Below are 25,692 nucleotides of genomic sequence, written 5' to 3'. Positions count from 1 at the left end.
AAAGATGTGATTTAAGACCCCACCTTCCTCTGCAGCCTCATCTGAGATCACCCTCCCAAAACCCAACTCTGCTTCAGCCACACCGTCCTCCTTTCTGATGTTAGAAGACCCTGCCACCTCCTAACTTTGGTCTTCCCTCTGTATGCCCTCTCTTCCACCTGGATGGCTTGTCCTCATCATTCAAATCCCAGTGTCTCTTCCAGGCATCCTCTGATCTTTACACAAAGTGAAGTCCCATGGTCTCCTTCACATCTCCAGACTCCTCTGTCATAGGTTCCTCACAAGTTTATAACTGCTTGCTTAATTACCTCCTTTCCACTGTAGGCATCGAGCTTTCCGAGACCAGGGGACCACACCTCCCTTGTGGGCTCTAGAGCCCGAGATTTCAGCACATTCATAGTGGATGATCAAAAATACTTAGAGGATGAGTGAATAACACAGCCCCTGACCTCAGGAAGCTCAAAATATAGCGGTAAAGTAGACCAAAAATATGGCAAAATCTATTCCATTATCACCTTAGACATGACACCCAAGTCTCTTTTATTGAAAAAAAAATTGATATTTTGAATCTATAGAATGTATTAAAAATAAAAGTTTAGTAATATACTTTTATTGTAAAATACAATATATATAAAATGTTTAAAGTAGTACGAGAACAAAATGAATATACTCCATACTTATGCCAAGGAAAAATAAATTACCATATTTGAGAAGCTCCCTCTATCCCTTATCTCATCACCAAATAAGGGAGGTTTTATAGTTGTTTATTTTTTGAAAACCATTTCTTTCTTATCAACTGATTAAGTCATATGGAATTTCCTGTAAAAATCAACAAAGTGCAAAAAATGTCATGTGTATTTGTATGCATTTATGCTTATTTTTGGATGTCATATTTTCCGAAGACGTCAGGAGTGATCCACTACCTATTACTCTTTTTGTGATTACTATCACATAATTGTATTGACTGAATCTAGCATGCCTAGTGCTAAAAGGTTGATCATGCATCAACATGAAGCAACCCTTGTTCTAAATTAATACGATTTTGTCTGAACAAACTCATGAAGTATTTGAACGTCTGACATTGTCACACACTCTACCTTGCATCTTCCCAAGTTAAAAAAAAATTGCCTCGTAACTCAAATATACAGTTTCTAGCCATCAGACTCCTTTTTACTTGAGCCAAGGATTCAGAGGATACTTGATCTCAGGTGGTTGGTGACAATACTTTATATAAATAAAACTATGTAAACTTTGCCTTTCATTCTATGCCACTTTATTTTTCCCCTCATTAGCAGTAATACTTTCTATATCAAGCAAGGTGTTAGTTGACGTTTGTCAAAAAGTTGTGTGTGAAGGGCTACATGTCCCCTGGACTCTGCTGTTTTAATCTTTTAACTGATTGTCACATGTCCAGTGGATAAATGAGCTGTCCATGGCCCAGATCTTTCTTGCACCTGTACATCCTGTGGCTTAGAAGAGCTCCCTGCACAAGTAATTGCCCAGAAGCCTTTATCCATGACAAAGATGAATGGGAACCCAGACCTGCCTACCTTCTAGGGATTTCCATGTCTTATCTATAATGTTGTCATCAATGAATTTATAAGCCATTGCAGAAAAGGGATGAACAAAAGAAGCCATCAGGAGACTGATGGAGAAATGATGAGAGCTGTAGTGTTGTATTAGGATTCCTGAGGTTATCAAGGCCACGGGGGAGAGCCCAGAGGTAAGAGTATTGGGCTATACCTCCAGGGAATATCACTCTCAGGAAGAGGAAAGATATATTCTAAGCTGTTGTGGCTGTGTGTAGATTCATATGAAAAAAAAATATCCTCAAGTTATGTTAGCTATAATTTTTAAAAAGCTGGTTACAAGTCAATGAGTCACATAGATGTAGCTTAATGGTAAACAACTTTAACTTTCTGCATAGATTTTCTGGCTGAAGCACAAACTTTGGGTTGACACTTGTCAGAAACAAAATTTCATAGACAAATTTTTCTCAAGCACTGTCATCAATGTCATCTATGCATCATAGAGGCATAATATACCTGGCAAACAGAATGCTTATAGAGGCAGCAAGTTTTTTCTTTCCTTTTTATTAAAATTAAAAGATGGCTGTTTTCTCTCACAAAGACATGAAATCATCATGTCCAGATCAGTGGTTATAAAGAAGTCATTAGCAGGTGTGCGATGCCAGGTGCACCAACCAAGTGCACCAGTGAGAGGGAAAAGGAGCCACTGGAGAGGCCAGTGATAAGTACTGTTTTTGATTTTGGCATAACACGCTTCTAGCCCCCGTCTGGTAGGGCCAATGCATATAACAACAAGAAATCATGTCAATAAGGATCAGAAGCAGAGCATCAAGTAACAGTTTGAGTTCTAAAGAGATTATTTCTTATTCTTCTCAAGCTGCAAAAATATAGAATACATAGTTTGTCTTCTTATTAGCTTTTGGGGGGAAAGGAGACTTTTTATGTGATAGGAGTGTTTATTTACCATTTGAGGATCCAAAATAATGGCAGTTCTCTCAGGCCCCTTACCTGTCTTACACCAACAAGCACTCCAGCACTGCTCTTTGAGTGATGACAGGTAAAACTGCCAAATGGGAGTGCTTTTAGTTTCACCTTGCCTTGGAAATAGCGGAAATAGCACCAATACCACATAATGCCGAGAAATCTAGTAGGCTGAAATATATATCATTTTTCAATCATCTTCAGCAGGCAGGAAACAATTTTTATATATCAGTCATTACATGATATACCACTGCATTTACAGCTTCAAGAGCCTAGTCTAGAGGAGATGAGAAAATGATTTTTGTAGAGACAAGAACCTTTCAGATGAAAGAATTGGACTCAGAATTTTCCTGTTAAGTAGGATATCATTTTTTGTTTGTTTTTTTTCTTTGAATGTGGTTTTGTTTGGTTTTGGAAGTGAGGGAGGGTTAAGAAGAGTGTATTTATTGTCCTCAAAGTAATGTGGAACATTGCTGCATCTGACATAACTGAAATTTCAAGTTTAATTTTTTGTTTTCTGCCTACTTAATCTCAATAAACCACCCAAGTACTGTACTATTCCTTAGAGCATATGTAACCCCTCTGAGTAGCCATTAGCCATCTTAGCCCCGCCTGAGTCTTGCTATTTTTGTTGGATGTACCAGAGGTAAATACTTACTGCATAGCCCAGAATAAAGTGAAGTTATTTTCAGAAAACACTGATGATCAAAGAATATGAAATTAAGGACGACGATTAATATCAACGGGAACTGCCTATCACACCCTGTATTCGTCTCAGAAAATTGAGTTGTTTGATCACTTGTTTTTGACTGAGAGCTATAAAAATCCCAGCCCTTTGATCAGAAATCCTCTTCCCTAATCTTAGTGATAGGACCTATCACTAGCACTAGAAATGCAGTTCGCTGATTTGCTTTTCAAATGAAAGTAATGATTTGCTGTAGGTTTAACACATCCTAAACTTTTAGTGCTCTTATTTTGGAAGCTTACTAAACCAATGGTTTTGCTTTTTGAGTTTTAAAATTAAATTAAATTAAATAAACCTTGGAGGGAAAGAATCTGTAAAACTGTGATAGTATGTACTATATGTACTATACTTTAAAAATAGTATATACTATATGTACTATACTTTCCCAATTAGTCTTAGCCTTAAAATCAGCAGATAGATGGACAGATATGCAAAAAGCAAGTATAGTAAAATGTTAGTGGTAGAATCTAGGTAGTAAGTTTACAGATGCTCACTGTAAAATTCTTGTAACTTTGCTGTATGTTTGATTTCTTATGATAAAATATTGGAAAAGATATGTAAGAAGGTGCATACCTAATACTGAACTTGTGTTCTTGAGAAAATGTCATCGTACAATGACATAAGATTGAGCAACCTTAATGGATATTTATGTTGGAGAATTCTCATCTTTGAAAAACCTGGAAAATAGAAAATATTCTAAGAAGCTTTAAAACTCTTCAGGTTATTTTCTTATAGACCAAGAGCCACTCTAAATATAGGAAAGGCAGCATTAAGGAGGGTCTTCAAGACTATAGTGAAAATTATAATGTGCATCACTGCCATTTTATTGTTCAACTAGTAAGTAACTGGAATATCTATTTTCCCAATTACACTTAGCCTTAAAATCAAAAAATTACTAAATATCTGGTCATATGCATATGACTTAAGACATGGTTTAAAATGCATCAACATATTTGTTGTGCTTACTTTCTTTTTTCACCCAGCAATATACCTTTAGGACAGAGTTTGATTGCCATATGTTATGTTTGCTCAAGCCTGGCCCGGAAACTAAAAAATTACACCCTGTGGCTATTTTGTTTTTCCATAACATCACAGTTGGTGGGGGGAGAACACAACTGTGAATGTCTTTAAAAAAGAAAAAAAATAGTTCTTGAAAAATGCCAAGTGTAATAAGCACCTCTGCAAATAATTCTCTGTAATGAATTTCCCCTTCAGAAGGTTGATTTCCTCCATCTATGAGAAAAATAAAAGATCTGCAAATTGTCCTTTTAATTGGTAAGGTGACTACTTTCTATTTAAAAGGTCTGTCCAGGCTTATGTCCTAAATGGAGAAACTCTCAAGCTTTTATTTCAAGTCTTTGGGGAGAAACTCCTCCCTCGTTTTCTGTTTTCTCCTTTCATTGTTTCTTTGGCTCCCACAGCAGTGGTGTTGGTAGATGTGCTGACACTGCAGATCTTTTAAAAAAAGAAGGGACATGGGACCAAAATATCAAAAACTGAAAGCTAATATTATAAGGGAGAGTGAAGAGGAAAGGGACATATTAAATACAATAAACAAAACATCCACTTCGCCATCCTACCACATTGGCCACAAGGGACAGAAGCAATAACTGTACCATGAAACTTACATTTAAAGAAAAAAAAAACTAGTATTTATCCCTCCAGAAACATATTAAAGGAAGGGTAAAGCCCTGACCCAGTCGCTTTTCTGCAAAGTAGACTTAAAATGAGTCTTTTCTATTGGCAATTGTATAGATCTCTCAAGCAATCATATTTTGTTTTCTTTCTTATTATTATTATAAAAGAAATTCATTCTTATTCCAAAAAGAATTGCCAAGTATAAAGAGAACACACAAATCATGCATAATTCCATCGCCCAGAGAAAAGGATTTTTAATATTTGGTATATATCCTTCTAGATTTTTCTTATGTAAATATATACCACAAAATTGTAAATTTTGAAAGAGAAACATGCAGTTTTTCTCCAAAAGCACTTTGTTCTTACTTTCTTGCTTCATGAATTATTCCCCTTCACCCTCTGGTATCTACATTTTCACTTTCATTACTGCTCCTTCTTGAACTATGAACATACTCAATACCTTTACACAAGGAAATGGGGAAAAACTATAACTTTCCTAGTATTTTCACTCTGTATTTTTTGTCTTTTCACTAGCATTCTTGCTCCTCTTTCTCTCTCGCTCTTTTTTTTTAAGCTGTGGCATAAGAACACTTAAGATGAGATCTACCACCTTAACAAATTTTCCCCTTTCCCTTTTTATTCAAGTTTTCTAAGGGAAAATAAGTCCTCTCTCATCCTTACCACCAATATATTCATTAATTTACTCTAATCTTGGTTCCACCTTCACTAATTCACTAAGTCATCCTGGATGACTTCCAAAATGTCAAATACAGTGAAAGTGTGCAGTTCTCCTTATTTAACCTTTCATCAGCATTTGACACCATTTGTGACTTGTTTTCCTTGGACTGCATTCTGGCTCTCCTCCTAAACCTATGGCCACTCCTATTCTGCCTCCTTCACTGGGTTCTTTTCTTTGGCCCATTCTTTAAATATAATGATTCTCCATGACTCCAGCCTTAGTCCTCTTCTCTTCTGACTCTACATTTTCTTTTTTTAATGAGTTTGACCACTCCTACAATTTTAATTATCCCCATCAATCCATATGTCTTGCCCTATCTCTCTTCTAAAAATATAGATCCATATAACCAAGCGGCCAACTGGATCTTTCCACTTGGATGAACTTTCCACAGACACCTCAAACTCAGCAAGTATCTTCTTAGCACAGTATGTGCTCCCCCCTCTCGCTGATATCCTATTCACCTGGTGGCAACACCGTGTAACAGCTGTAACGGTGTAAATAACAACAAAGACATTTCTGAAAATACATGATACAGACCTGACCACTGAAAGAAGTAATATTTGCATTTATTTTGACATCTATAGTCAATCATAAGGTGCATTTGGGACTAATTCATACAGTTAGTTCTAAAAAGGGCTGCTAGAGAATTTGATAATTAGGAGGACATTGGTGACCGTCAAGAATGCAACTATAGTAAATTGCAACCTGATTGTGATTGGTTTAGAAGTGAAGAGAAAGGAAGGAACTATGGCTAGTGAGCACGGACCACTCTTTCAAGCTTGATGGTAAAGAGATAAGAGAGATTAAATGAATGTCATTAGGGGAAGGCAGATGTGAGGAAGTCGTCTTTTAGAACAGGGAAAACTGAGCAGTTTTGCAGGCTGCAGGAAGGAAGGTGGTCGTGAAGAAGGGATTGAAGGTAGGAAAAATAAGAAGACAGGAACTGAATACTGACAACCACAAAGGGAGTAGGAAGGTCTTTGCTTCTTTTGTGTATATTATTATTCTTCATTAACATTTGCTTAAATAAATTCAGGTCTACTATTTATCACATTGCAGTATTAAATAAGTAATAGTCATAATATTTTTTGTAATTTTATATGCAAACCTTTATATTTATTTTGACATCTATAGTTAGGCAAAAATTGTCATTGAGGCTAATTTGTACAATTAATTAAATCATATGTTCCTTTTCCTTTTCAAAACTTCCCTTATATATTCCATTCCTAGTGAGTATGATGAATCCTCTTAATTCAACCCATATACAACTAGTAGCTTTCAGTTAAAACTCTTACTTTTTCATAAACTCATAACTCTTATTCTAAAATGAACATTGGGTACTTCATTTGTCAGGTCTCTATCCCATCAAATTTTATTACTGTTTTGTTACTTACTTGCAAATTTTCCTTATATAATACATTCTATGTCTGTGGCCATATATGGTTTTCCTATACAGTTTCCAAGTTTTATGGTTTATTTAGTTCAAGGGAATAAACCCAGCTTTCTGTTTCACTTTTGTGGAGGTAGATAGGGTCAAGGAGAGCTGGTGGAACATTTACAGAGGGGAAAGATTACCAGTTAGGCTCGATGTTCCTAAGAAAACAACAGCTCTGATTCAGTGGTATTAAAAAATTTGGCAGTACTAAAAAATAACTAGATAGTTTTCCTACCAGTTACTCAGAAAGGGTTCATAATGTGTGAGGGAGAGGGGAGATACTGTGTTTGGAGTTTCAGAGACCGGACACTTATCCTGAGCTGAAAGCTTCTCACAGGGAGGGAGGCATTCTCAGCAAATGATGACTATTTCCTTCCTTTCCTCACTTCTCCCACCTCGAGGTCCTCACTGTTTTAGCTTCACTGCACTGATGCTCCCTCCTCAGCTGCACTGTTTTAGCTCCACTGCACTGACGCTCCCTCCTCAGCTGCACTGTTTTAGCTCCACTGCACTGAGGCTCCCTCCTCAGCTGCACATAGGGGAGCAGTGCACAAAATCGGCTTTCCACAAGCAGCATGCTCAGGCTGAGGTGGACAGGGGCCTAACCTTACTGCCTCAGTTGAAATCCTCAGCCCCAGTGGCTGCCAGGGGAGGTGGGCGGAGCACAGGAAGTGATTACCCTCGGGCTTCTCCTCCCACAGAAGCCCTGCCTCCTCACGCTTGGACAGTGGGGAGGTTAGCTTTCTTTCTCCTTCTAGTTCAGTCCTTTGGCTAATGTGAAAGACCACGCAGAAACTATGGAGTTGCTTTTTGTGCTTGACAAAGTGCAGAGGTAGAAGACAGGGATTCCCGGCTGGGAGGAGGGAGGAGAGCTGAAGACCCCGGCCTGGGCTGGCTGATCTAAGCAGTCAAAGTGGGAAGCTGAGTGCTTGAAAGAGGATTATACTCGCACTAGAAATAAGCAGTAAGTGAGCGAATAACCATTATGGCTTAGAAAAGGCTTAATCCCCCTGGGTTATGGGGTGAGCTAGAAAATATTGCTTAACTCTAGAGTAAAACTGGAAGGCTTCTGACTCTGTGTACAGTTAGTTGTCTGCTGTTTGGAAAGTAGGGGCTTAAGAGCAAGCCCAGAGCCTCCCCCACTCTTGGAAAATGCCAACTTCTACTTAGCAATAGTTGGGATATAATCTCCTTCCCTAGCCTCTTCCTGATAAAATTTAGTAATAAACCAGATAGGGAGTTGGGATTAAACTGGAAAAGTGGAATCTGGTATTGGCAGAAATGGCGATCTTGAATTACGTTCTGTGAATGCCGACATTGTTATATCTATTAGCAGTGATTTGCTAATCACAAGAAAGTCTGGGGCAGGACATTGAAAAGGGAGAATTGAAAGCTTTTATGACAGAGAAGCTGAGTAGTCCATATGCGTGAGATGAAATATAAAAATGTGTATAATAATAGATGGAGGGGTTTTTTGAGCATTAAACTAGAAAAGCAGTCAGGGAACATATACTTGGATATAAGCTAGAAAAGAAGAAATTTTAGTTTCAATAATTTTTTGTGCAAACCCCAAATTTCACAATGTTTACAAAGTCAAGACAGTGATTCGGGGATACTTCGATTATTGTGGTACACTATAAATAGTGCTGCTGGGCAAGATCTGTGGTTCTCTGGTCAGCAAGTTCTGGCAATGAAGCCACTGCCGCTGGTGCAAAGAATTCTGGGATGTCTGACAGTGAAATGGATGGAAAGACCCACATTCCATCTCTACTTAATGTCCTTTTGTCCAGAAGTCGGGTCATGCACATGAGCTACTTGGTAAGTATACAGATCAATATTCAGAAAGGCATTTCTTAATGTTTTGCATTAGAGGGTCTCTGGACAATATCTTATGGCAACCAGTGTACTAAAGCAAAGTGGTAGGAAGGAAGTCCATCTTGATCAAAACCAACCTTGTTCTTTTTGTTTTCCATCAGTCCTGAAATGGAACCTCAAATGAGGACAAGAATAATAATAGAGAGAAATACTGTGGCCATCTGTTCTGTTCTAAGTGGTTAAACTCATTAATATATGAATGAGAATTCAGATTTTATTTATGCATTCTAGTACTTGAAGATTCAGAAAAATATCTTTATTACAGAAAAACAACCCACAAAAATAGGAGGTATGTTTATTGGGGAGGAAATATGGAAATCTGCTTTTGAAATGTTATAGGAGAAAAAACAGACAAGAATCGTTTCCCACAGTATAAAGAAGATTTATGTCATGTTCGCTGAAGGTTGTAATTCTTCCCCCAATGAGATGAGGATCCTAATATGGCACAGTAGATACAAACATAAGAAATATTTTTAATTCCCTTAATTCTAGTTGATATAATTAATACCGAGAGCAAGAATTGCTTTTTTTAAAAATAATAACCTTGGATTACAGCTAATTATGTAGTGAATTTTCTTTTCTTTTTCTTACTGGTCCTCTATGAAGGTACTATGTTTCTGAAATTATGAAGAAGCAACTGTCATTCCAAATGGTATTTTGTTTAACCATTGCAACTGGGAGAAAGAAAAAGAAAAGACTCAGACGTATTATCTTTCTCCTGTAACACAACAGTAAAATGATTGTAATGATCTATGTCCTTTTCTAACTTATGAAGTTATGAACTTTTGCTATGGGGAGCATAGATGGGGGAAAATGCCAATAAAGTACATTTTTTAAAATGGTCCGTACCCTACCAACTTTTCAAACTACCTAATTTTGAAAATTATTTTACTTATCTTTTTAAAATTATTTCTGAGTTGTTTTGCCAATGTTAGTTTTCATCAGATTTATAAGCAAATACAGAAAATCTGAAGATTCGTTACCTGAGTGGTGCTATTCTTGCTTAGTCATAAAAATATATAAAGGATTAAAATAAAACATTTAATAGTTGAAATCTTAAGCATAATATAATCACTAAATGCAGTTTCAGTCTTTAAGAAAAATGTGCTGGGACTCTTTAAGGAGTTGCTTATTTATCTCGAATTATTAAAGAATCTTTTCTAAAAATATACAATTGAAGAAAGAAAGGAAGCATAACAATATTCAGAGAAGGATTAAAAGTATAATTTGGATGGGAGAGGCTAAGCAGAAGCCAGCAGTTTAATGAAGATATTTTCTGTTGTCCATGAGAGATTGGCATAAAGAATGATGTATTATGACTAGTGAACAATGCTAAGAAAAGACTTTTATCTTTAAGAAGTATTAAGTGGGAATTAACATTATTAATGGAAAGAAACTAAATGATCATTTAAAATTATTCTTTCACAAGAAAAGTAAAGAAAAAGGATATGGAAAACTAAGCAGTGATGAAGACCTGAAAATAATTGTTGATCAAAAGCAGGTAAGTGAATGCTTACATGCATTTTCTAATGCTGCATTGTAGATTTTTGACAACTGAAGCCCTTTGAGCTTTCAGCCCTGCCCTGGAAGCTATATTAGCTTAGCTCATCTAACTGAGGCCTGCATAATAAGATAGATTTTGAAAGCAGCTAAGCCTCCCTGTCTAACGCCTCTGATGCACTGACTTCTGCATGATGTCAACATGTATGTCCTGTATGTAAGAATGATGAAAAATAAAGCAGAGCAAGATAAGAGAATTTTTGGAAATTAAAAGCCCCACTTGAAAAATGAAATCAGTACAATGATAATTTGTTGGAAAAAAATATTTAAATAAGCACCAGAAAGTAAATTATTTTGAAAATGAGAAATGCTACTATTAGTGTAAGACAATAAATATAAGTTAAGAGGACAGGGATATAAGACTTTAAAAAACTGAGAAGTTTAAACATATTGCCCAATTTACTTTCTCAGATTGTCTGCAGTAAATTTAGAGACTTTTTTTAAAAACAAACAAAAAAAGAAGCTATTTAATATTCTTTAATACTGCCTGTGATTTGAGAAACATCTAGCTTATATTTCATATGGGCCCATAAGGTGAAATGAAAACTGCTTAATATACTGTAAACAATGACAGGTAATGGAAGGTATCCAGCTCGTGCCACTGAATTGGCATTAGACCTTAACGTCTTTGTTAATTATCAGGGAGACAAGATAACTGCACATCTATTTCATGTGTAAGTGGCTCTGATTCTGATGTAAGCTCAGGTGGAGACAGAGAAATAATTCAAAGGAATCTGAGCAGATGAAGAAGTTAGAAAGAAGGCAGTCAGCAAGTTACAGAAAGCCAAGTTGAATTTAGACAGTTTCCTAATCAATCATGCAGTCTGTTTTGCATCGTGGTGATTGCATTAAAGGAGCCATTGTGTCTATTTCTGAAAAAAGGAAAAATGATCATCAGAAGATAGCAACCAGAAACAATTAACTTACCAACTGGCTTATTAGGCCTGGAATAATTAAGGTAACTGAAGTGGTCTTCTGGGGAAAACTGAACAAAGCATCTCCCCAGGAGGTGCAGAGTATGTCCATACTACAGGGTTCACTCAAACTACCTTCAAGTTTTTCTTGCCTTATCTTCACTCTCCTCCTGCTCCTGAGTAAACCAGGGTGGAAGAGTGTTGGATATGGCCCTATGTTTCTACTCAGCGCCAAATTGTCCGTTCGGTTAATAAGATAAGTGGGACTGGAGCCTGAGTGCTCTGCTGGGCTATTAGCTATCATTTTAACTATGCCAGATTAATTACTTGGGGTGTGTGATCTCCATCTCCCATAGATCCTGTGCTGTAGACTAGCATTCTGATGAAAGGACTGGACCTCCCTGGCAAATGAACTAGTAAACTACAATTGAGTATATTATGAGAACATATACCTATAAATTTCTCTGTTAAAATTAAAAGTTTTACTTTTTATTTCTTCTTTAATCATGTAGAAGTTAAATTCCTACTGTTTTTGTACTTCTTTACTATCATTCTACCCCCAAAGCTGCTTTTGTTTTCTTTCTTTCTTTTCTTTAGTTTTTCCTAAAGCTTCTTTTTGTTTTAAGTGAATTTGGGGATTCAGAAAAGGGAGTCATTGTTCTTTTATTCTCGTGGCACTTTTCACAAAATTTATATTGTTGTGCCTAAACACATTTTATTAACTGTTTAGCAATCTTTTAAAAAAGAGAATGCACTTTCCTCCTTCTTCAGAAAATAACACTTTTCTTGCCTGGATCAAATGAGGGAGGATTCAGTTTCTCAGTCACTGTTGTCTCTGTAGTTATCATGTTTCCTCCGGTGCCGTTGGACCAGTTGGCACCAGTTGGCAGTGACCCAGCTTTGCTGAGTCATTCATGTCAAAACATGTCTCAAAAGATGAGTAATTATGAATATGAGTTGGCTTTGGTGTTTGCTGTTGGCAGTAAGAGTAGTCCTTCCTTTTGGGGAAGGTTTATTTGGTGTTGATGTAATGAACAAATCCTAGGTAGAAACAATGACAGCGTTGACATCTCGAAGAAAAATATTTGGGAAAACACTCTAATTAGTCTTTATAACGCTACAAAAAAATTCTTCCTAAGTTTAAGAGATCAACTTTAAAATTGTATGTGTGTTTATGTGTGGATGTGGTAAAACACTTTTTTCTAATAGTGCTTCATCTCACAGTTGTTATATATATTTTGGCAGGGGGGAAGGAATCTTTATGTTCAATTTAGTCTTCCTGTGTCTTTTCAGAAACATGGTAGAAATTTGTTAGTCAATCTTCATATAATTGCAAAAAGCTTTAAATAAAATAGTTGGAGTTCTGTGAAGGGCAGAAGTCTACTAAGCTCATTTAATCTGTCATTCAGAAGCTGTTGCTCTACAAATGCTGTGCAAGCTATATGCCGTTTTATCAGTCCTGTGATTTGCCAGTCTTGTACTTCCACAGAAAGCCCACAATTTTGCTTATGTAAGCAAATTAATAGCAGAAGCAGCCCAGTTCACTCTGGCTGCCCACATTCAAGGGGGTAAAAGGTGATTTCTGTGTTATTTCTACATAAGAAAAAGTAATTTTGGAAATGTGTAAGGTTTTCTTCTAAAAGGCAATATTGTGCTTCTCTTTTTGTGAAATTTTAGTGGCAAGATTTATTTGAGATACACATGAAAACATTCCAGAGAATTCTTAGATTAGTGTTGATGTCCTAAAGTAATAGGAGCTGCCATATAATATGTAATCACACACCCACACACTTCTATAGTCATTTAAATATAAATGTATCACATTGGCATTGAAGTCCATATTCTCCAAAAATCCCTAGAGTTTTCAAATTTCAAGCATAGGAAAGTAATCAAAGGAAGCATTAGATAAAAATCTTTATACCTCTAAAACCCAGACATTTGATATAAATATATACAGATATTTCATTATGTGTATAATTATATAACATACATAATAGACATATATACAGTTATTATATACATATAATTATAATAAAATATATAAAATTAGTTCTATATTTGGCTTTCTAGAATAAATACATATTTAAAAGAAATTTTAAATATGGATTTTGGATTATTCTTATTATTTATTAAAATATTCTTTCCTGACTGGAAGGGGGTGCGTCTTGTTTAGGAATAGATTTCATGTACAAATGAATTTTCTTTGAAGTTGCTGAGATATCAGGGGTGGGAGTGGGGGAGTAGATGGTCAAGTACCTTGAGTAAGTGATTAAAAACATTAGCCACTTTGAATAAATTATAAATTAATTCTATTTTAAATTACTATTTTTAATTAGAGTCGGTTTAACTCAAGGTTTGTGATATGTTCACCAAGATAGCTTTTTTTCTAAAATGTTTCCAAATTCCAAGCAGACTTAAAGGAGGTAACCAAGGCTGACACAAAATTATAGAATATTATCACTATAAAGGGGATACACTTGTAGGTTCAAGCATTTTTCAAAATAGTTTTCACAGTATGTCGTAGATTTAGTTGACTGTAGGACTCAGAGTTGCAGCTGCATATCTTTCAGTGCAATAAGGTGGGGAAATGTCAAATGTCAACCCATGACAAAGGGAACAAGTGTATATGGATCAGAACCATGGTTCTCAAGTTTTAGCAGCCTCAGAATCCTCTAGAGGGCTTCTCAGAACACAGATTGCTGGGCCCCACCCACCCCCAGAGTTTCTAATTCTGCAGATCGAGAGGTAGGGCCCCAGAATTTGGATTTCTAAGTCCTCAGTTCCCACTGCTGGTCCCAGACCATACTTTGAGAATGGCCGGGTCAAAGGAAATAACTCTTGCAGTTCTAAAGAGAAAAAGCATACGTATGACCTGTGATAAATTTGACATTCTTCAACTGGGCATTACCTGGAAACCTAAAAACTAGAATTCATAGACATTCAGTATAATGATGCTGAAAACAAGAAAATCACGGACATTTACAACTAAAGGTGCCTTAGAGACCCAGGTTTGCATCTGACTGAATTCCACTTAGTAGCCTTGTGTTCTTGTGGTAGTCTTGTGATTTGAGGTGTTTCCTTATTTGTAAAATACTACTCTTCTCTCCCCAGCTCTTAGAGTTTCTCTAAGAAGATGAATTTATAACCATTATGTCATTTTAAGTAGCTAGTCATCACCACCTATTAGTCTGCTTGGCCTGCCATACAAAATATCATAGACTGGGTGGCTTAAACAACACAGATTTCTTTCTCACAGCTCTGGCGGCTAGAAAGTCCAAGATAAACAGGCTGGCATGGTTGGTTTCTGGCGAAGGCTCTCTTCCTGACCTGTAGATAACCAACTTCTCACTTTATCCTCACATCCTCATATGGCAGAGAGAGAAAGAGAGAGAGAGAGAGAGCGAGCTCTGGTGTGTCTTCCTCTTTTTAGGGCCCCATTCTTGAGGCATCATTTAACCATTATCACCTCCTTGCAGGCCTGTCTCCAAATACAGACACATTAAGGGTTAGGGCTTCAACATATGAATTTGGAGGGGACACAAACATTCAGTCCATAACACCACCACACAACCCCAATTCAGCAGACAGGAACATTGAGATCTAGAAAGGTGAATCGAGTTTCCCCCGAGTCCCTGCTTAGGTACACAGAGAGGACTGGAAGCCAGCCTTCCCTCCCAATGTGCAAGCCAGTACACCATCTATCATCCTATATAGCTCTCTGCGGTCGCCCATTACTGGTCATCCCATAGGTGGGCATTAAGAAGCTGTTTTGCTTCAGTACTCTAATTATATAAAATAACCGTCTACTAGGAAGTATCATAATTGGCCAGTATTTATTTATTGAACCCTCACAGGGATAATCTTTTCCACAAACACTCCTTAACAGTTTACTTCCCTCTTGGCCCCTATAGCTTATTAGGAGAGAAAAGTCCTTCAAAACAAATGTGCACAAAATTAGAGCTGAAGGGTGGTTGTTGCCATCCACTCACCCTTCCCGTCCCTACACAGCCTCCTCCAAGAGGGCCTTGACCAGACGTGAGAAGTACCATGGAGAGAGACAACACATACCTTTCTTAGCCCAAAACCCTTATGAGAGTCTCCTTTTAAATTTGTAGGAGAAGCCCGAGCAGAAAGCAATGGAAACTAGAATTTCTGTGATTTTTCTCTAAAGAAAAAGAAGAGACAGAGTATCGCCACCCCCTTGTGTTTCCAGTAGCACATAAGCATTTGAGTAGGATTGTAATTTTATCCTAGTGGTCATTGTGGGAATGCATCCTAAAGAGGAAAATATAGGCCAACGTAAAAGAAAAATGGAAGAATGAGAAAAACAAATTAACAGGAAAAGATACTGAGCTTCCTTCTGCTACCAGTTAGTGTGGTCATACCACCATCTAAGCAGCTGACCTGATTCTCGGACTCATAAATAGTAAAAGGAATGGGGGTGATATGTATCACTGCCTTGTTGTACTCAGCACCATCTGGCCAGTGCTTTTTTTGCCATATCAATATGGTGACTTAATTTAAATATAAGTCATATCCCATTTACCTCTGAGAGGCTTATAAAGCTTGAGACCCTGTCTCTTGGCGTCATGTATAACACTCTCCCTGGGTACCTTCTTGGAACCCCATGTTGGTCACCAAGAACAGAAACCCCCTTTAGACTTGCAGAAAAGAAACAAGCTGGGCAGCCTGGAGATTCTGAAGCAGGATACAGTGAGACGCTGGAAGGACCACACACATTATGCCGTTGTGGTTGCCCCCATTATGCTCACAGCAGACATAGGCTCATTAGCATTTTCCTCGGAAAGATTGATAGATGAGAAATGGTTCAATGAAAATAAGCCATATTTAGGTGTGATGAGAGAGGCCAAAGCTTTTCAAATTTGCTATCTATCTGAAATCAGCACTGGAGTAAACAGAGATTCACTACTGTAGTCCAATCAGTGCCATCTTGTCAGCAAAGCTATTTATCATCAATAAATGTACAAGGCAAGGGGAAAGTTTTGCACAAGGTTAAATAGAAAAATTACTGGGATAAAGGCATTTTTACCCATCTTTTATTCCTAAATATTACCTATTTGTGTCAAGTAATATGAAAATAGTTCTGAGTTACTGGTAATTGAGAAGGGGGTGAGGGGTGGAAATCACAGTAATGCAAAATATCTTACTTTATTTTTCCTTGTAAACTCACAATGCTGAGAGGTTTTTTTGGATTTTTGAATTGATGCATTTCAATTTAGTATACTGATACCCCTAGGCATCACCTCTGACTCTAGGAAAAACAGAAAGGGCAGACCTAATATCTTAATTTCAGAGTCTTCTGACACATTACTGAGATCTGAAGATAGAAGGCAAAAAAATGTAGAGGGTCGCTCTTTATAGAGTGACACAGGGGCAGGCAGGAGACACCTGAAATGAATGAAGTAGGAGGCCATCGTCCTAGTTTCTAGTCTTGGCTATGCCACTTACTAAGCGGAAGACCTTGGAGTGAGCAATTTAAGTTCTCTGAGTTTCTGTTTCTTCATCTGTGAAGTGGAATAATACCATCTGGCTCAGATGTCTGTTGTGCGGTTCAAATGGGGATGCGCCTCTGAAGAGCCTTGTGTCCAGCTCAGCCTCCTTTGGTCAGAACCAAGTCTAGAATCCGGGACCACTGCTATTTTGTCTCATGCTCTTTCCATCAGCAGCTCACACTTCCTGAACGTTGAGTTGGTTGTTGCGTCACATTTTCACTTTGCTTATTCCCACTGTTTTCCTAGTAAGCAGTTTGCATGCCTTCTGTAAGATACTGTCAGTTACTCTAGTCTGGTGCCCTTTCGGGGCTCCTGGCTCCTCTGCCACTGCTCGTGTTGGCCATTGTGAATATAGCAAAGTTGTTACACAGTGGTTAAGAGGGAGGCTTTCACAGTCAGGAATCTGAATGAAAACTGGCTACAGCCATGTAGTAGCTATATTACGTTGGGAAAATTAACCAGCCTCTCTGAGCCTCAGGCTGCTCTGCTATAAAATGAGGAAAATTCTATCTACTTCGTAAAGTAGTTGTTAGGATAAATAAGTTGCTGTAAACAAAGGCTTAGCAAAGTTCATGGCATGAAATAAGTGCTTTATACATGTCAGGTACTGGGGTGGGTGAGCGGTGGGAGTTGATGGTAAAAGCCTTAGATTTAGTAGGTATAGAATCCCCTTGGATTTCTTCAGGACTGAGTTATAATTCTAAACAATAAAGTCTATTCTGAGGTCATAGATACAAATGTCTCCTTGGATCAACCAAGTACAGAAATGAGGGGAACAGACTGTGTGTAAGAAAAATAGGGAGTGAGGAGGACAGTGGCTATTGTCACAAGCTGGCCCCTCTAGAAGAAGCAGCACCTACCAGCCCCAGCTGATTGCCATCTTGTTGAAAAATGGGCTCAGGATCACCACATATACTAATTTTTCAAGAGAAGCAATTAATCTGCTGCTTTTTAAATGTTTACAACCAGTTTTTAAATTTTATAGCAATGTGTAGTCAAACAAAATAGTGTGGTTCTGTATACAGCCCTGAGGTTCCAGTTTGTGACCTGTTACGCTCATGAGACTCTAAGATCAAAGGAGAGTAGGATGCCGACATGGGCCCAAGTGGGCCTCTGCTCTCCCTGTTTCTCTCCTGCTTTACATCCTCTCCCTTGAAAACTAACCTAACCTGGTTGTCGATCTGATTAAAACAATAGACATTAAGATATAACTGTCAGGGCTTCCCTGGTGGCACAGTCGTTAAGAATCCACCTGCCAATGCAGGGGATATGGGTTCAAGCCCTGGTCCGGGAATATCCCACATGCTGCGGAGCAACTAAGCCCGTGAGCCACAACTACTGAAGCCCACGCACCTAGAGCCTGTGCTCCGAAACAAGAGAAGCCACCGCAGTGAGAAGCCCACGCACCGCAACAGAGTAGCCCCCGCTCACCACAACTAGAGAAAGCCCGCACGCAGCAACGAAGACCCAACACAGCTAAAAATAAATAACTTAAATAAATAAATAAATAAAAAGATATGATTGTCAGATGGTCTTCAGTCCCCCGGAGGTTCAAGTACCTCAAAAGGGAACTTGTTACCTAAAATGTAAAAAATCCCCATTTGATAAAATGAGTAGGTCAGATATTTGTAAGTGGAGAAAGTATTGCTGATAGTTCCTATTCAGGACTTTTACTACCTCCTAGTCTTACCAACTTAGCAACTCAGAGAGTAAACAAGGTGCCCGCCTTGCAGAGTAGCAAGTACCCAGCTTTCCTCCACCAGCCCCTCTTCCCCAATTTTGCAAACAGTAATGCAATCCACAGGGCTCAGTGAAAAACTGTAACCACTGAAAAAGAGAGACCATGAGTTACCACTTCAAGTTCAACAAATATCTTAAATGCCATTATATGTCTTTATTTCAAGATATTAATGTACAGCCTATGTTCATTAGATGCAGCATAAAAAACTGGACTTTCAGACTGGAAAAATATATAGATGTAAGTAATTTTCAAATAGCCCATTTTTTTAATCTACTGGGGAAAAGTGCTGGCAGCATGTTTAGTCACTGAGAAAAATAAATGCAAAATTGAAATGACGTGAGCTGACATGCTGAATGTAAAAATGATGTGATATATGAAAATAACAGGCCGGGACAGTAATGCTTAAACTCAGCCATTTGGAACACAACTTGAAAATAAGCCATTCACCCTTTCACTGTGGAAGGTTTGTTGTGCTTTTACTGGTTTTGTGTTTGGGGAATTTGTTTTGTTTTGTTGGTGCTGGTGTTGTTTTAAGTAGATTCATCTGGTCAGTCTGAGAACTGTAGACATTAGAGCTGGAAGGAATTTCAGAAGATAATCTAATCCAGTGGTTTTAAAACTGTGCTCCGTGGACCCCGTTCCCAGCCACTTTGAACAGAGGAGGGGGTTCATGCGCGTGGCGTCACCCCTTAGAGAGTAAGTTGGCCCCAGGTGCGCAGACAAGCTTTGGGTGATGAAAGGGCACTGCTGCTAAGAAGTTTGATTATATTGGTTCTACTTCAACCAGAATAAGTTGAGTCTTAGACAGGGAAGTAGCTTGACTGTGTCACTAGGTTATCTTATGTCACAGGGACTGTTAGAATTCGGGTCTGCAGGCTCTCGTCCTGGCTTCATTCACCTATCCCTATAACTGCCTTCCTAAATTCAACTTCTCCTTAGCCTTTCTTCCAGACTCCCTCATGCTGGTAAGCTAGGCATACCAGTCAATCCAGAGAAATCACTTGAGAGGAGTGTGTCTTTCAAGTGCACAGCTAACTCTATTAAATTTGTCTGATAAGCTTTTATGAAAGGATGTTTATATGAGATGCTTCCTACTTCATAACGAGGTTCTCACAAACTTTGTGACAACTTCCCAGTTTTAAAAGTGGAATTTGAATCTCCTAAGATGCCCCTAATGAGCTTAGCAGAGTGTTTCCTCCACGTTGAAGCAGAGGGTTTTTCCACAGCTCATCTCCCAGGTCTTCTGCACCTGGATCAACTTATCATCTCCCTTTCAATTGGCCTTGGGGATTGTGAGCCCGGCCCACAGTTCAGCATCTAGCTGCCTAGTCGGTCCATTCTGAACGGGTTGCCAGCGCTTTGTCTAATGAACCTTGCCTGTGACTCACTGGTTACTGATTCCATCAGTGTCTGTTGTCATAAGGGCTTCGAAAAACAGTTGTGGGTGGAAATATTTATACTGAAAAGATTTATGTTACAAATTCAAAATCTGATAAATAAAAATGACTAAGGAACAGAAAGACTGTACAATGTTTTTTTGTTGTTGGTTTTTTTTTTTTTTGATACTTAAACAGCAGAGAGAGTTTAGAGAGTAGACTTCCCTTCCTCTCTTCTGACTTTGGACCTAGATGCCTGTGCTCTGCCATTGCCCTGACCTTGTCACTTCTGTGGTTGTGCTTTTATTTCTCTCCCATCCAGACTTTGCAGTACATGTCTTTTCCTTTCTGCTCAGCCCCACTCTCTGATCCCCGCCTTTGGAATGTGTCTCTTATTCTGGCACTGCATCTATAAGGTTTGACAGAAACACAGTTCTTGCAAACCTGCTTTTTTTTTTTTTAATGCTCCATTGCTTCCTTCTCTTTCTTCAAAACAACTCTATAATTCTGTCATTTCCATTTTTAGTCATTAATTTTTCACATGGTCTACCCCCAGACAGGGTGAGTACCACTTCCTATCTTGTGATCTACGAAAAACACATGCACACACAAATCTTCATTCAATACAATTGTTATTTATTCCTCATCATAGTATTTTTTGGCCAAATGATCTCATTCTTGAAATATATGAATAAGTGACTTATTAAAGAAATGGTGAGAGAATGTACCATCTCGGCTTTGTGCTAGAGGTTCTGAATAGAAAGAAATGTTCATTCATCACTCTTTTCTAACTAAATTATCTCATTTGTATAATTAATGAATAATTAATGAATTCTTGTAGAAAAACACTAAGCATGGAAGTAGTTTTCTTCAAGTCAAAGGTTGTCCAGTTATCACTTCCTTACACTCTCAGCTTTTATCTTTAAACTTTAAATGTGTCCCCAAAATTGACCCATTAATTTCTGTGAACTATGGGAATAGCTTCTGACAAAGAAATGAGTGATGGTGCATCAGCTGATGGATTTTTTAAATCAAGTTGTTTAGTACAGAATAAAACAAATTGAAGCTCACAAACATGCTTAGTTATTCTTAAACTTTTAAGCTAAAGATATAAAACCTTAGGAACTCTGCATTTTAAAAAAAATGGAAGAAATTTGTCTTTCACTAAATGAATGAGCAATCTTACCCTTTCATCCAGACTCCAAGGAACTTGATTTAAAATCTTTCCATTGTGGTTTTATGAACCACAGTAGTCGTACAAGACATGCATGGACCCCAACACTGCTTGGGTTACAGGTGACAGACACTCAAGACACAGAGAGAAGTGATGCTTCTCGCTTCCTCCCACATATTACACAGACTCCTCAGTTGGGCTTGCAGGCCAGGGATGGTCCAGTCCCTGACAACCCTGTTATCCTTCTCCATGCCCCATTCATACTGAACAACTTGAAGCACCCCAAGTGTGTAACATTCTTCCTCCCTTTTTGCCTTTGTCCTGTGCATGTATATACGTATATATATGATACACATCACAAAATCTTCTGATATATCCCCTAAGACTGGAAGGATATAGATGGAGGGAAGGAGCCCTTCTCATGGTTCTGCTAGAGACTTTCGCCTTTGAGAATCCAAATGCTAGGAGAGGAGAAAGAGAATGAACAAACCCCTCTTGGCTCTGCAGACAGACTTCCTAAACCCCATAGATGTGGGGCCGGGGGGAGTGAGAAGTGTAAAAAAGAAAACAAAAGGATCCTAAAAAGCATAAGGAGCAAATGGGAAAACAGAAAAATCTAAGAACCTATTGTTTATAGAAGTTTGGTATGTAAACAATTTTGCTATGTGTCTTCTGGGGTTTGGTTGTGGGGGAAATATTTAGTTACATTTAGCACGTTTACACATTTTGTTGTTCTAAAAAAAACTGGTACTTGATTCTGCCCTGTTCCCAAGACACTTCCTCTCATGTGATACAGGAGGGGGAGCAGTGGAGAACCCAGCAGAACCAGGTCAGGGATGCTGGCAACATTTAGCTGTCAGTATTCAGGAGGGACAACCAAGCAGGGAATCATATGTTTAAAAACTGGTTCTAAGATAGACTACGTGAGCAAAATTAAATTGTCTTCCTCTTAATTATGAGGTAACTTAACTTCCGAAGATACATGGGATGCTGCTTTTGAAAAAAAAATAGCATTATTTTGATGGAAATGATCTAACTTCCTACTTCATTCATTTACTTTACAAAAACTTCTTAACAGCCTATTTCTCACAAGGTATTTGCCAGGTGCTGGGACACAGAAATGACATAAACATAGGCATGGCCTTTAAGAAGCCAACAGTACAGCTTGGGGCTTCGGTCAATAGGCAGTTATGGTGCGGGTGCTGCAGCAGATTTGGGACTGAGGACTTCAGGGAGTACTTAGGACCCTCAGGCCTCTAAGATGTGTATCATTTCCCTAGTCATGGTCCTGAAAGAATTAGAGTCTTCCTAGTGTTCAGTGTATTCCCAGGACAAGACATGGTTTTGGGGAACAATGACCAAGTATGTTTTCTAGAGCCTAGATGTTCAAAGAGAGGTCCATGGACCAGCAGCATCAGCATCACCTGCATTTTGTTAGAAATTCATACTCTGAATCCCAGACTGAATCAGAGTCTGTAAGGTTGGGGCCCAGGAATTAGTTTCAACGAGCTTCCAGGGAATTCCGATCCTCACTGTGGCTTGAGGAGCACTGTTTTAGATTTTTCAAATTTGGGGTGTCAAGAAAAGATCAGTTATTATTTTGGTAAAGATGTTAAACTTTTATTTCCAAGGACTACAAAAGAAAAGGAGTTAAGACAAATTAAGCATCTTAAGTCCTTAATTTCACTGTTCCTAACCTTGCAAATATTCCCTCCCAGTTTCATTCATTAAAGTGAACCTACACAGTAATCAATCCTGTGACCCAGGTTGTTTCCTAAAGAAAGTACAGATGATGGAGCCTAAGAGGTAAAACTTATTAAGGTAATCTTTGTCTTAAGCCCTTCTAATCTTAAACCACTTTTATTAAAAGGTTAATAACAACACACAATTATATAGCATTTACTATATGCTACATCCTGTTCTAAACACTTTATATGTGTTAACTCATTTAATCCTCCCAATAAATCTATGATGTAGGTACCATCATCCCCGTTTCACAATGCACACTAAGGCATAGGGAATTTGATGCCAGGCTGCTGCATTGCACAGCCCCAAGGAGATGTGCTGTGCCCGCAGTCTGTGTGGCTATGCACGACTGCTCCGGGTCGAAAGAGTTCACAGCTAGGAAGTTATCCTTTCCTCATGCTTCCCTGACTTATCAAGGAGATCTGTTATTATCTTGACTGTGCTAGGACTGTAATAGGGTAAAATCTGAGAAAGGCCTTCTGTTTGTAAGGGAAAGATATATAGGATAGGGAAAAGCATAAATCAATTAAGATGGGCAAATTGGAAAAGAAGTATTCTCCCTTCAAAAGACAATATTCGTGTGTGTGTGTGTGTGTGTGTGTGTGTGTGTGTGTGTAAAAGAAAGAGAGAAAGAGTGAGGGAGGAATAGAGAATGTGTGGATACATAGTCATAAACACACATGCCCAGAAGCAAATCTATGAAAAAGGGCCGTTGCCCAGTCCTTGGATAAATGCCCACCTCTGAGGCCATTGGGACCCTGCACTGTACTGAATGGTAGGACCAGGTAACCAGGCAGCCTTGCAAGGGAACCAGTAAAAGGCAGGTACTGCATTAGGGTTGCTACTCGGGTTCGAGTCCTCCCATCTGAGGTGCTTCTCATGATAAGTTAAATCCTTCCTTTGCACCTAGAATTTTCTCTGTGCTCACTACATTTGAAAAATTCCATCCCTGGAACAAAAAAGAAAGCGCATCGCTTCAGCATTTGTTGAGTAGCTTTCCGTTACTGGAGTAGATTGCTGTGCTCTGGAAATGTCTTTCCGCCAGCTGCCCCACAGGGACTGACCTTTCTACTCAGGCTAAAGTCCCTGCTGAACTATTCAGTACAGCTAGTTTATCCCAGGTTGTTGGCAGATCTCCAGTTTCCCTGCCTGCCCATCTAGAAAAGTGGTCTGAGAATTGATATTCTGCCACCCCTTCAGTCTTTCACTGGCCACAACTCTGCCCCTCCAAGCTCCTGGTGATTCCTGCAACCTCCCAAAGCAGCGCCCAGCCTCTCTCCAGGAGCCTTACCTGTTGGTGCTGGAGAGCTGACAGTCACCCTTGGGGTCCCTTCTCACTGGTTACTCTGCTTATGAGTATACAAAACCCTCCTCAGAAACTTTGAACAAGATCAGAAGTATCACCCGTGTTCCCAAGGACTCTTCATTTTACATAGTCCCTCATTTTTGCATAGTCACAAGCATAATTTAAATTTTTGCATAGTTGCAGTTAGTATGCATTCAGTTTTGTATCTCCCTCTTTATGTAACACTATGCCAGACTCATTTTTTCCACATCACTATTTAATTTTTATAAATGTGATTTTAATGGTTGCCTTATATAGAATCAAGGTGAGCCTTAGGCATTTTTTTGCCCCACAACTTTCCCTGGCTTGTGCAGTGACCATCCAGATCTTTCCCTTCTTCTTTCAGGATGCAAGTTATCAAATTAAAAAGGAAAGGAAGGGATTGCAAGAAAATTGTGTACATTGCTATAATTAGACATATACTGATTTACCGTGAATTATGCATATTTATGGGAATTTGCACATTGTCATCCTTTCATATCCCTCTGCACCTTTAAATATCAGTGGAGATGCCACCACACACGTTGCACTGCTTCTGTAAAACCTCAAGTTTAAATCACATCCTACACTGCAGTTATACATGATTCTGCTTCCTGAGGCTGACCACAGCCGAATCACAAACATGGATTTGCATAAATTTGGTTTGCATGAATTTTTAAGTTTGCTGAGAAGGGAAATTGACTAAATATTGTTAGAGCCACAAATAACTTGGGATATAATTTACTCTGGTACCACATGCATTGAGGACACAGATGTATGGACCCACTAGGATAGTCCAATGCCAAAAAGATACACAGACTTTAAGACCTATATTGAAGTCTAAACAACTTATATGAACAGGGTAATAGACTTAAGTCCTATGACTTCTTCATATTGAAAGGCAATGACAAAAAGAAATAATTGTGAATGCATTTTAGAATATATAGTCTTTCGTAAGTATTCTACACTTTAGAATTGTTGCTCGGGTCCCAAAATGCAAAACTCTTACATTAACGCAGATCCAAGGAGTACAGGAAGTTAGTGTAACAGAACCAAAATACAAGTGAGGATGCTAGGATTCAAGTTTCTGGCTTTGCCAATGGCTTTTTCTTTGACCTTGAACAAATCTCTAAGCCTTGACGTCCCTATCAGCAAAGTGATAATATTTTCCCTGCTTCTATCTCATAAGAATTCCTGAAGAATTTCTTAAAGAAAACTAAAAAAAAAAAAAAAAAAAAAATCATCTGAGCCACTCAAGAGGATTACTTCCTGTGAATAAATCCAAAATGGTATCATCTTCAAGGAAGCCACTTACTAAGGCCCTGGGGTTATGGATCAATCTCTTGTGTTAAAGAGCAATTTAAAAATGAGATCCCCTGTAGAAAATTGAACACATGCAGAA

At 38.4% G+C, this 25,692-nt stretch overlaps 1 protein-coding gene across 1 annotated transcript in view; it reads left to right on the top strand.

Annotated features, from left to right (window-relative positions):
• Positions 1 to 10,377: 10,377 nt before the first annotated feature.
• PEX5L (peroxisomal biogenesis factor 5 like) overlaps positions 10,378 to 25,692 on the top strand; it is a 190,307-nt gene continuing 174,992 nt past the window's right edge. Inside the window, exon 1 of the mRNA XM_073803922.1 lies at positions 10,378 to 10,443. The gene's annotated coding sequence lies outside the window, so the exon portion shown is untranslated. The remainder of the gene's footprint in view (positions 10,444 to 25,692) is intronic.

The sequence above is a fragment of the Tursiops truncatus genome, chromosome 4 (genome assembly GCF_011762595.2).
Source record: "Tursiops truncatus isolate mTurTru1 chromosome 4, mTurTru1.mat.Y, whole genome shotgun sequence".
Classification (NCBI taxonomy): Eukaryota; Metazoa; Chordata; class Mammalia; order Artiodactyla; family Delphinidae; genus Tursiops; species Tursiops truncatus.
This window is presented reverse-complemented; position numbering and strand designations above follow the sequence as displayed.